Consider the following 12,285-nt stretch of genomic DNA (forward strand, 5'->3'; position numbering starts at 1 on the left):
CTGAGGCAAGAGAATGGCGTGAACCTAGGAGGCGGAGCTTGCAGTGAGCGGAGATCAAGCACTGCACTCCAGCCTGGGCAACAGAGTGAGACCCCCCCTTCTGTTAAAAAAAAAAAAAAAAAAGGCCAGGCGCGGTGGCTCACGCCTGTAATCCCAGCACTTCGGGAGGCCGAAGCGGGCGGATCACGAGGTCAGGAGATCAAGACCATCCTGGCTAACACAGTGAAACCCCATCTCTACTGAAAAATACAAAAAAAAATTAGCCGGGCGTGGTGGCGGGTGCCTGTAGTCCCAGCTACTAGGGAGGCTGAGGCAGGAGAATGGCGTGAACCTGGGAGGTGGAGCTTGCAGTGAGCCAAGATTGTGCCACTGCACTCCAGACTGGGTGACAGAGCGAGACTCCTTCTCAAAAAAAAAAAATAGAAAGTCATTCCTCTGCTCACTAAGATAGATGCATATCTGATTGCCTCCTTTGGAAAGGCTAATCAGAAAGTCAAAAGAATGCAACCTTTTGTGTCTCACCTACCTGTCACCTGGAAACCCTCTCCCTGCTTGAGTTGTCCCGCCTTTCCAGACAGAACCAATGTACATCTTACATTGATCGATTTCTCCCTAAAATGTGTAAAACCAAGCTGTTGGCCGGCGTGGTGGCTCACGCCTGTAATCCTAGCACTTTGAGAGACTGAGGTGCATGGATCACCTGAGGTCAGGAGTTTGAGACCAGCCTGGTCAATGTGGCGAAACCCCGTCTGTACTAAAAATACAAAAATTAGCCGGGCTTGGTGGCGGGCACCTGTTATCACAGCTACTCAGGAGGCTGAGGAAGGAGAATCACTTGAGCCTGGGGGGTGGAGGTTGCAGTGAGCTGAGATCACGCCACTTCATTCCAGCCTGGGTGAAAGAGTGAAACTCCATCTCAAAAAAAAAAAAAAAAAAACAAAAAAACACGCTGTGTGGCCAGGTGTGGTGGCTCACGCCTGTAATCCTGTAATCCCAGCACTTTGGGAGGCCAAGGCAGGTAGATCACCTGAGGTCAGGAGTTCGAGACCAGCCTGACCAACATGGTGAAAACCCATCTCTACTAAAAAATACAAAATTAGACAGGTGTGGTGTCATGTGCCTGTAATCCCAGCTACCTGTGAGGCTGAGGCAGGAGAATTGGTTGAACCCGGGAGGCGGAGGTTGCAGTGAGCCATGATCATGCCACTACACTCCAGCCTGGATGACAGAGTAAGGCTCCGTCTCAAAAAAAAAAAAAAGAAAAAGTAAAAAATAAAAATAAAACCAAGCTGTGCCCCCACTACCTGGGCACATGTCATCAGGACATCGTGAGGCTGTCATGAACTCCTGGTCTCAAGTGATCCACCCGCCTCGGTCTCCCAAAGTGTTGGGATTACAGGTGTGGGCTGCTGCTCCCGGCCAAAAATAAACTTTCTAAATTAACTGAGACCTTTCTCAGATTTTTAGGGTTCCCACCACCAGGCCTGGCTAATTTTAAAATTTTCTGTAGAGATGGGGGTGTTGGGGGGTTGGGCCGAGGGAAGGGGGAGGTCTCACTATGTTCCTAGGCCTGGTTGTGAACTCATAGGCTCAAGCAATCCCCCCATCTCTGCCATGCAGCCAATACAAGATTTTTTAAAAGTTCCTCGGAGAGGTGAGGGGGCTGAGGTGCATGTTCACCGACTCCTGCCCCTCTTTGGTTGAAGGTTGCTCATGGGGACACTTCGGGTTGGTCTGGGGTAGAGGGGCAGAGAAAGCCCTCAGGGAGAGACCCAGGAAAGCCTCTGCACAAATGGGCACTGTCTGGAGTGTACAGAGAGGACAGGAGAGGCCCTGACGTGTGTCCGATGCCACCTCACCAATGTCACACCCACCTTCACCATGACTTTCTCTATCCAAATCCCAGGGGCCTAAGCTTCAGGACCCCTCACTGGCATGCCCCATCCAGGCCCTAGGAGAGAAGCGTTGTTACTATTATCCTGTGTTTACAGATGAAGAAAATGACAAACACGGTGAGTGGAAGGAACTTGCCCACGGCTAGAGAGCAGCAGAAGAGGGCAAGTCTTATCCCCTGACAATCCCTTTCCTAATCTTTAAGAAAACAAAGCACAATGATGAAAAGTTTAAAGGTTTAAGGTTTAAATAATGCTCCAGGTAGGCTGGGCATGGTAGCTCACGCCTGTAATCCTAGCACTCTGGGAGGCCGAGGTGGGTGGATCACAATGTCAGGAGTTCAAGACCAGCCTGGCCAACATGGTGAAATCTCGTCTCTACTAAAAATACAAAATTAGCTGGATGTGGCAGGAGAATCACTTGAACCCAGGAGGCAGAAGTTGTGGTGAGCCAAGATCACGCCACTGCATTCTAGCCTGGGCAACAGAGCAAGACTCTGTCTGAAATAAATAAATAAAAAATAAAAATTTTCCAAGTATAGTCCCAAGACAAAAAGGAGTGACTCGTGAAAGGAGAGAGGACTTAAATACTCTTAAGTACTGGCTGTGGGTTAGCACAAGAAAGGAGTAAATAAAAGGAACTGGATAGAATGACTGATATAGTGGCTGGGTGCAGTGGCTCGCACCTGTAATCCCAGCACTTTGGGAGGCTGAGGGGGGCGGATCACCTGAGGTTTGGAGTTTGAGACCAGCCTGACCAACATGGAGAAACCCCGTCTCTACTAAAAATACAAAATTAGCCGGGCATGGCAGGAGAATCACTTGAACCCAGGAGGTGGAAGTTGTGGTGAGCAGAGATCGTGCTCTTGCACTCCAGCCTGGGCAACAAGAGTGAAACTCCATCTCAATAAAAGGAATGACTGATTTAGGTACAGGTGAGTAGTTTGTTAATACACTTGTGCATAACTTTGCTCACTTTCTTTTTCTGTTGCTAAAGTAATTTGTAGGCCAGGTACAGTGGCTCGCACCTGTTATCCCAGCACTTTGGGAGGCTGTGGCAGGTGGATCACTTGCAGTCGGGAGTTTGAGACCAGCCTGGCCAACAGAGCGAAACCCCATCTCTATTAAAAATAGAAAAATTAGCCGGGCGTGGTGGAGCACACCTGTCGTCCCAGATACTCGGGAGGCTGAGGCAGGAAGATTGCTTGAACCCGGGAGGGTTCAGTGAACTGAGATCGTGCCCCTGTACTCCAGCCTGGGCGACAGAGCCAGACCCTGTCTCAAAAAGAAAAAAAAAGTAATTTGTAGAAATTCACATAAAAGTAGCAAAAAGGTATATACATTGTCCATAATCCCAGCTCTCAAAGGCCACCATTATGAATGCTTTTGTAAGTCATGATGAGTGCTGGGATTACAGGCTTGAGCCACCCATGCCTGGCCAAAGCAGATCTGTGTTCCCTGTTCTGTCCTTCCCAGTCTACCTACCTTCATTTGTCCAATCACAGACCCCAAGACCCACAGACCACAGTAAAAGGTCCTAAGGTAGAAAAGCCAGACCAGAAGCTGAGCGCTGGGCTTTTCCCCCACCATGTGCCACTGTCCCCTCTGTCCCCTAACATTTGTACCAGCTGCTTCATCATAACCATACAGAAAATGGTACCTGGTCAGCCTCTTCCTAGGTTAGCGTGCAGCTCCCTGACATACTTGCAAGTCTTGTTCCAGGTCAGGTCTGTGGTCCTGTAAATCCAGCTCTGTCTATCTCTCAACTAGAGGCGTCAGGGTCAGGGGTATTGCCTCTGACTGATGGACAGTGAAGTTCTGCAGCTCCTGAAGGTCACAGTAAAGAGGCATTGAGGGGTGGAGGGCGAATGTTACCCTCTATTTGTAACCGTGGAACGCAGAGACGTAGCCTTTGCTCTTCCCTCTACCCAGCAATATCTTCCTCCCAAAAGCTGCACCACTTACTCTCACTTCCTTCAGAGATCATCTTACCAGAGGCCTTTCCTGGCCAATCTCCATACAGTAACCACCCCACTCACGCACACCCTTAGCCCTTTACAGAGCCTTTCCCTGCTTTTTCTTCACAGCACGTGCCACTTGTTTTATGTATATATATATGGGTGCATACATAAATAGATATATTTGGATTTATTGACTGTACCCTCCACCCTCTTCCCACTGGAAAGATAGGCCCAGAGGGGAGGAACTTTGGTTTGGCTCTTAGCTGTATTATTGTTACCCACTAGCGCAGCTGCAGTCAATACATATTTGTGGAAGGGATTACTGAAATCTCTCCTCCCACTTATATTACTGTCCTTGCAGTTTCTAATTTCAACTTGCAAGTGGACTATGAACTGCAAATTACTACATTGTGCACTGATGCTAATTAAAAAATCATTAGGATGGCCTGGAATGAACTTGGCTTAATTTTAATCTGCCACCTGAATGTGGTCCAGGTTCCAGGTGAAAACAAATACATGCTCCTTCAGGATTTGAGACCTGCAGTACAGTAATTCCAGCAGAGATAAGCAGGGCTTCTGGAATTTGTCCCTTATCCCCTTCACTGCTTAATCACACGTTGTTCCCTGCCCAGGCCAATTGGCATTACCTCCAGACTTCAAAATGCCCTTCTGCAGCTCCTGTGCTGATCAAAGAAAAAAAAAAAAAAACACCGTGAAGTCCACTGGAGCAAATTTTAATTTTAATGTGCCAAGTCACCAAAGAGCCAGCTGATTCAACTTGGCTGCCGAGGAAGGAACAGTGAAAAGTATGTGGACAAAAGAGATCATTTGTTGTTTTTACCTCAAACAATTCTCAAAACATATTTCATATTGAGAATGAGACAGGTACAAATGCACGTCTGGACTGTACATATTGTTGAAGGTAAATTCATTTGCTTAGTGAGTCAAGGTTGGCAGGAAGCCAAAATGTTCCGACCTTGCTTCTGATGCTGAGGCTTCAGCCAGTCATAAAATTATCTAGATCATTTAAGACATAATTACTTCTATCTCAGCCAATTATTCCAGTAGAAAGTTTTTTTTCTTTTCCAAAACAATCCTTAATTCATTAAAAGTGCTTATTTCAAAATATTTTATAGAGAAGGGGGTTTAGAATGTGTATGTACAGGCCAGGCGCAGTGGCTCATGCCTGTAATCCCAACACTTTGGGAGGCCGAGGCAGATGAATCACTTGAGGTCAGGAGTTTGAGATCAGCCTGGCCAACATGGTGAAACCCTGTCTCTACTAAAAATACAAAAATTAGCCAGGCGTGGTGGCAGGTGCCTGTAATCCCAGCTACTCGGGAGGCTGAGGGAGGAGAATCGCTTGAATCCGGGAGGCGGAGGTTGCAGTGAGCGGAGATCACGCCACTGCACTCCAGCCTGGGCGACAGAGTAAGACTCCGTCTCGGAAAAAAAAAAAAAAAAAGTGTATGTAGAGATTAAACAATAAAGTGAACCTCACGTGACTACACTGGAGACACCAGCACCTCCAGAGACCCCTGAGCACTCTGCCATTCCATCCCCTTTCCTCTCCAGAGGTAATCAATATCCCGACCTTTGTGTTAACCACCCCCTAGCATTTATTCTTAATTGTTTTTATCTCTCTGTGAATCTCTCAAAAACATTGTTTAGTTTGGAAAAAAACTGAGCAGTAAGCACAGCCCTAGCTTTGTAAGGGGAGGGCAGTGATGCTCCCATGGCTCGCAAGCTCCCTGAAGATGACCTGAGTGGAGCTTCTGGGCAGAGCCTGACTTCCACGTCCCCTTGAGTTCTCCAGAGTCCGTCTGGGGTTGTGTCACAGGGCGTAGTGTGAGTGAGGTGCTGGCTGACCAGCAGAAACATGGTCAAAGGGCATGGGCTGCTCTGGATTTTCTGCCTCTAGACTCACCACGGCTGCAGTGGGTGGAAACAGACCTGGCAGAGATCATCAGTGCCCCCGGGCACTCTGGGAAGCAGGGACTTTCATCTTCTTCGACCTGGGCACACCTGAGCATTTTTATCTTCACGTACAAGGACCATCGTTGCTCTGTGATCATAACCCTCTGCATGTCTCTCTTCTGAGTCACGGCCGCAGTCTGGACCAGCTGCTGGCTATTGCTAGGCAGGAGCTGTCCTCCCAGGAGCTCCCTTGTCCGCCGCCAGGTTCAGGACCCCTGTATCCCATGTCTCCTTTCTCCTGGGACTACTTCTTCATCTGCGGGAGCACATCGTCTGATAGTCTCCCCAGAAAGGGTGAAAGGATGTAAATAGACAAGCCTACCTGACACTACTCGGGGGGGTGGGGTGTGTCCGATGCCCCCTCTGCACCGCTCCTCTCCGAGGGCTTCCTGGGAGACAGCCCACCAGCTGGGATGTTCTAATTTGGACTCAGTAGAAACTATCAAAGTGGATGCAGTCTCAGAAAACTAGGAGGGTCAGGAATTGAGTCTGTTTTTGGCTGATCTTATCTCAGACAAAAAAAGAGAGAGAGAGAGAATTGAGCCTGTTGTAGTGCACAGCATTCCAGCCTGGGCAACACAGTGAGACCCCTCTGTAATAATAAAAAAAAAAAATTCAGCCTGGAGGAACTTAAATTAACATTGTCCTGGACTTGGAATGCCTTTAGAAAAACAATAGAAAAACCCCTAGGCCCAGCGGTGCAAGCGGGAGATAAAGGGAGCCTGTCAAGCGCTGGTGCACCAAGAACTCAAGGCCTGGGCCCCACAGCTCCCTGGCAGCAGCATTTCAGCCTTATAAGGCAGCATAAGTTGTTTCTAAGTGCTGAGGAGACTGGGGATATGGGAGGCAGCAAGTCCACATCTCTCCTCCCCTACCTGGCAGTCTCCTCCCCATCCAGGCACTGATAAGATATTGCAGTCCTGACTCTGTCTCCTTGAGATTTAAGAGAGGTATCGGGAGACACACCCTATGTGTTTGGCTTCCATCCCCAGCCCTGCCCATTTGCTGCTGGGAGTAAACCAAAGCAAAAGCACTCTGAAATGGAATGAAGTCACCATTCTCTCCTATCTGGAATCTGCGTGAGACTCTGTGGTCTTAGTCAAAGCATGCTGACCTGGGGGCAGGGGACTTGGGCCCCACCCCTGGGAGCCACTAGTGCATGCTCCTGGACAGTCATTATCAGGGCCCTGGGTTAGTTCCTCTTCTTTAAACTGGAGGTTGGGTGTCAGGGATTCTCCTCTCTTGGAACATCAGAATCACCTGGAGAGATTTAACTAGCTACAGCCGCCCAGGCCCCACCTGGAGACTCTGATATAATTGGTCTGTAGGGAGGCCCAGGTAACGTATTTTTGAAAACCCTTAGTTGATTCTTGTGTCATCCAGCTGAGAAACACTCACACATGACTCTAGGGACTTTTGTAGCATTATGATTCAGTAATTCTGATAAGAAACTGTAGGTAATTTTTTTATTTTTTAAAGAGTCTCGCTCTGTCGCCCAGGCTGGAGTGCAGTGGTGCGATCTCAGCTCACCGCAAACTCCGCCTCCCGGGCTCAAGTGGTTCTCGTGTCTCAGCCACGGAGTAGCTGAGATTACAGGCAAGTGCCACCATGTGTGGCTAATGTAGGTAATATTTTGCAACATAAAATCCAAGGGTAGGCCAGAAGCAGTGGCTCATGCCTGTAATCCCGGCACCTTGGGAGGCTGAGGTGGGTGAATTGCTTGAGCTTAGGATTCGAGACCACCCTGGGCAACACAGTGAAACCCTGTCTCTACTAAAAATACAAAAATTAGTTGGGCATGGTGGTGCACACCTGTAGTCCCAGCTATTTGGGAGGCTGAGGTGGGAGAATCACCTGAGCTTGGGGAAGTCAATGCTGCAGTGAGCTGAGATCACACCACTGCACTCCGGCCTGGGTGACAGAGCGAGACCTTGTCTCAGAAAAAAAAAAAGGCCAGATGCGGTGGCTCACACCTGTAATCCCAGCACTTTCGGAGGCCGAGGCAGGCAGATCGCGAGGTCAGGAGTTCGAGACCAGCCTGGCCAACCTGGTGGAACCCTGTCTCTACTAAAAATACAAAAATTAGCCAGGCGTGGTGGCACATACCTGTACTCCCAGTTACTCGGGAGGCTGAGGCAGAAGAATCGCTTGAACCTCACTCACAGAGGTTGCAGTGAGCCGAGATCGCGCCATTGCACTCCAGCCTGGGTAACAAAGTGAGACTCCATCTCAAAAAAAAAAAAAAAAAAAAATCGAAGGGTAACCTCAGATCTCCTGACAGGTAGTCTTGTAAAAGAAATGTCCATTGTTATGTAGTATTCAATAGGACTTCAAAACTACAGTGCAAGCACCGGCTTCTAATTATGCCTAAGGAGAGACATTAGCATTCTTCAGTGTCCCTAGAGTTAAACATTTGTCCATTTTCTTAAATGTTTTACTCTCTAGACTAGACGGGAGGATGGGTATTTCCTCACTTCCATCCTATCCATTTAAAAATCACTTATTTATTTATTTTTGAGACGGAGTCTTGTTCTATTGCCCAGACTGGAGTGCAGTGGTGTGATCTTGGCTCATTGCAACCTCCGCCTCCCACGTTCAAGCGATTCTCCTGCCTCAGCCTCCTGAGTAGCTGGGACTACAGGTGCCTGCCACCACCCCCGGCTAATTTTTGTATTTTTAGTAGACACGGGGGTTTCACCATGTTGGCCAGGATGGTCTCGAACTCCTGACCTGGTGATCCACCTGCCTCGGCCTTCCAAAGTGCTGGGATTACAGGTGTGAGCCACCGTGCCTGGCCACTTATTTATTATTTATTTATTTATTTTTAAGACAGAGTCTTACTATGTCGCCCAGGCTGGAGTGCAGTGGCACAATCTTGGCTCATTGCAACCTCTGCTTCCTGGGCTCAAGTGATCCTGCTGCCTCAGCCTCCTGCATAGCTGGTATTACAGGCACATGCCATCATGCCTGGCTAATTTTTTGTATTTTTTGTAGAGATAGGGTTCTGCCATGTTACCCAGGCTGGTCTTGAACAACTGGACTCAAGTGATCTGCCTGCCTCGGCCTCCCAAAGTGCTGGGATTACAGACGTGAGCCACAGTGCCCGGCCAAGCTAATGTTTGTAAGTCCACCTGTCTTTTTCCTCTATCCCATGCTACCAGGAACTATTAATAACAAGGCGTGTGACATTTTGGCTGCTAAAGCACAGAATCTCCAAACCCGTGCCATGCAAGCTGCCAAATTAAAGTGGATACAAATAATTTCATTCTTCACAAATGAATCTAGAGTAGACTATAAACTGAGGCTGGCAATAAAGGATTTAAGAATCTTTCATTGAGATTGTTACTTCAATGTTCAAGTTCTTAGTGGGCTGAGAAAAATAAAGCAATTGTTTTTTGAGAAAGTGTCTTGTTTTGTGGCCGAATGTGGTGGCTCACGCCTGTAATCTCAGTACTTTGGGAGGCCAAGGCAGGTGGATCACTTGAGGTCAGGAGTCTGAGACCAGTCTGGCCAACATGGTGAAACTCTGTCTTTACCAAAAATATAAAAAATTAGCTGGGTGTGGTGGCATGTGCCTGTAATCTCAGCTACTTGGGAAGCTGAGGCAGAAGAATTGCCTGAAACCAGGAGGCAGAGTTTGCAGTGAGCCGAGATTACACCACTGCACTCCAGCCTGGGCGATGGTGCGAGACTCTATCTCAAAAAAAAATACAAAACAAACAAAAAAAGAAAGTATCTTGCTCTGTTGCCCAGGCCTGAGTGCAGTGACAGGATCTTGGGTTACTGCAACCTGAACCTGCCAGGCTCAAGCAATCCTTCCACCTCAGCCTCCTGAGTAACTAGGACTATCGGCATACGCCACGATGCCTGGTTAATTTTATTTCTTCGTACAGACGCGGGTCTCACTATGTTCTTCAGGCTGGTCTCAAACTCCTGGACTCAAGTGATCCTCCTGCTTTGGCCTCCTAAAGTGCTGGGATTAGAGGCATGAGCTACTGCATCTGGCCAAATGAAGCAATTTTAAAAAATCAGACATGAAGGCCGGGCGCGGTGGGTCACACCTCTAATCCCACCACTTTGGGAGGCCGAGGCAGGTGGATCACAAGGTCAGGAGATTGAGACCATCCTGGCTAACACGGTGAAACCCTGTCTCTACTAAAAATACAAAAAATTAGCCGGGCGTGGTGGCAGGCGCCTGTGGTCCCAGCTACTCAGGAGGCTGAGGCAGGAGAATGGCGTGAACTTGGGAGGTGGAGCTTGCAGTGAGGCGAGATCGCACCACTGCACTCCAGCCTGGGTGACAGAGCAAGACTCTGTCTCAAAAAAAAAATAATAATAAAATAAAAAAAAATCAGACATGAGGTAGGTCCTCAAAAAGTGTTGTTGAATTAATTTGCTTTTCATCTCCTTTTATTCATTTTTCTTTATTTTTCTCAACCTCCTATTTCAATTTTTTTAGAAACAGGGCCTCGCTCTGTCATGCAGGTTGGAGTGCAGTGGCACAATCACAGCTCACTGCAACCTTGATCTCCTGGGCTCAAGCAATCCTCTTGCCTCAGCCTCCCGAGTAGCTGGGATACCACCATACTGGCTAATTCTTTTTCTTTTTCTTTTCTTTTCTAAATTTTTTAATTTCAATTTTAATTTTATTTTACGTATTTATTTTTTTTTGAGGCAGAGTCAAGCTCTGTCGTCCAGGCTGGAGTGCAGTGGCACAACCTCAGCTCACTGCAACCTCCGCCTCCTGGGTTCAAGTGATTCTCCTGCCTCAGCCTTCTGAGTAGCTGTGATTACAGGTGCATGCCACCATGCCCAGCTAATTTTTGGATTTTTAGTAGAGTCAGGGTTTCACCATGTTGGTCAGGCTGGTCTTGAACTCCTGACCTCAAGTGATGCGCCCGCCACAGTCTCCGAAAGTGCTTGGATTACAAGCGTGAGCCACCGCACCCGGCTTCTTTTTCTTTTTCTTTTTTTAGAGATGGGGTCTTGCTATGTTGCCCAAGCTAGTCTTGAACTCCTGGCCTCAAGGGATCTTCCCACCTTGGCCTTCCAAAGTGCTGGGATTACAGGCTGAGCCACGGCGCCTGGCCCTGATCCCCTTTTCTAATATATGGCTTTTTAATTTGAAAAACTGATTTCCTTATACGCTGTGAAACAGCATTTCTATAGCTCCCTGGACTATGCTAGTTCCCTCACCCAGTGTCTCCACTTCTAAAGTCCTCAGTTACTGTGAAACTCATTTATCTTTCTGCAACATTAATTTTGAGAAAGTTGAAGCGAGCGAAACTTCCTGGAATCTGAAAAGAAGACCCATTGTCCCCATACCAGGCTCACAATCAGCCAAAGGGGGAAGCAGATTTTCCTGTCTGTACAAAAGAAGGTAATTAGGATTTTGGTTGTAATAAATTATCTATAATCTCCTCTTTGAAGCTGTTTTAGAGAATGCTCCTGTAGGCCAGGGTCTTAGAAAGCTTCTTTTGAATGCCTTGACCATATTCAGGGCTCCTGGGCCCCTCAGCATGAGAGAAGTATTGCTAAAAGGCTTCTGACCAGCAGTAACTAAATACCAGAGGAAGCCCCACCTCCAAAGCCTTACGGCTTGTCTGCAGACAGCCACGAAATCTTAGTTTGGTGGAAATGACATCAGATCTCTTCACTGTTAACTGTGCTTTGTGCCATAGACTAAAGTGATTCAGTTGTTCAATTATTATAAAAAGTCACTTGCTGGCCAGGCGCGGTGCCTCACGCCTGTAATCCCAGCACTTTGGTAGGCCGAGGAGGGTAGATCACCTGAGGTCAGGAGTTCAAGACCAGCCTGGTCAACATGGTGAAACGCCGTCTCTACTAAAAATACAAAAATTAGCTGGGAGTGGCAGTGCATGCCTGTAGTCCCACCTTCTCAGGAGACTGAGGCAGGAGAATTGCTTGAACCCGGGAGGTGAAGATTGCAGTGAGATCGCACCACTGCCCCCCAGCCTGGGTGACAGAGCGAGACTCTGTCTCAAAAAAAAAAAAAAAAGTAACTTGGTTCTTATTATGCGTCAAGTGCTATAGATGCCAAAATGAGGACAGGACATGCTATGGTCAGTTTTAGCCTAGCACTTAAATAGCAGATCTAGTATCAGTGCTGGTCAGTCCAGGTCAGCACAGAAGGCAGTCTGAGCTGAAAGCAGATGGAGGAGGAAAAGCTGCTCAGGAAATGGTATTGAAATCCCAACGCAGTCCCTGTGGGTGGTAGGGAGGAGACATTCTAGGAAGGGGGAACATCATGAGCACAAACTCAGAGGTGTGACAGAACATAGCACTGGAATGGAATGGCAATCAATCCAATCAAGGAAAGAGGAGGGACAGGTACCAAAGGTGGGTTGATGTCAGATTACAAAGTCCATGTGTAATTAGACTAATGAATTCATGCCCCTGAAGAATGTTCCGCAGAGAAGTGACATGATTTATTT

The 12,285-nt window shown here is 47.8% G+C and overlaps 1 long non-coding RNA gene across 1 annotated transcript; it reads right to left on the minus strand.

The window, feature by feature from the left end:
- Positions 1 to 2,122: 2,122 nt before the first annotated feature.
- LOC116457790 (uncharacterized) lies at positions 2,123 to 6,298 on the minus strand. Its single transcript, XR_004245107.2, has 2 exons — positions 5,781 to 6,298; positions 2,123 to 2,393 (listed from the first exon to the last, which is right to left on the minus strand). It is a non-coding gene; the product is annotated as an uncharacterized LOC116457790 (long non-coding RNA).
- Positions 6,299 to 12,285: the final 5,987 nt, after the last annotated feature.

The sequence above is a fragment of the Hylobates moloch genome, unplaced genomic scaffold (genome assembly GCF_009828535.3).
Source record: "Hylobates moloch isolate HMO894 unplaced genomic scaffold, HMol_V3 SCAFFOLD_18, whole genome shotgun sequence".
NCBI classification, from domain to species: Eukaryota; Metazoa; Chordata; class Mammalia; order Primates; family Hylobatidae; genus Hylobates; species Hylobates moloch.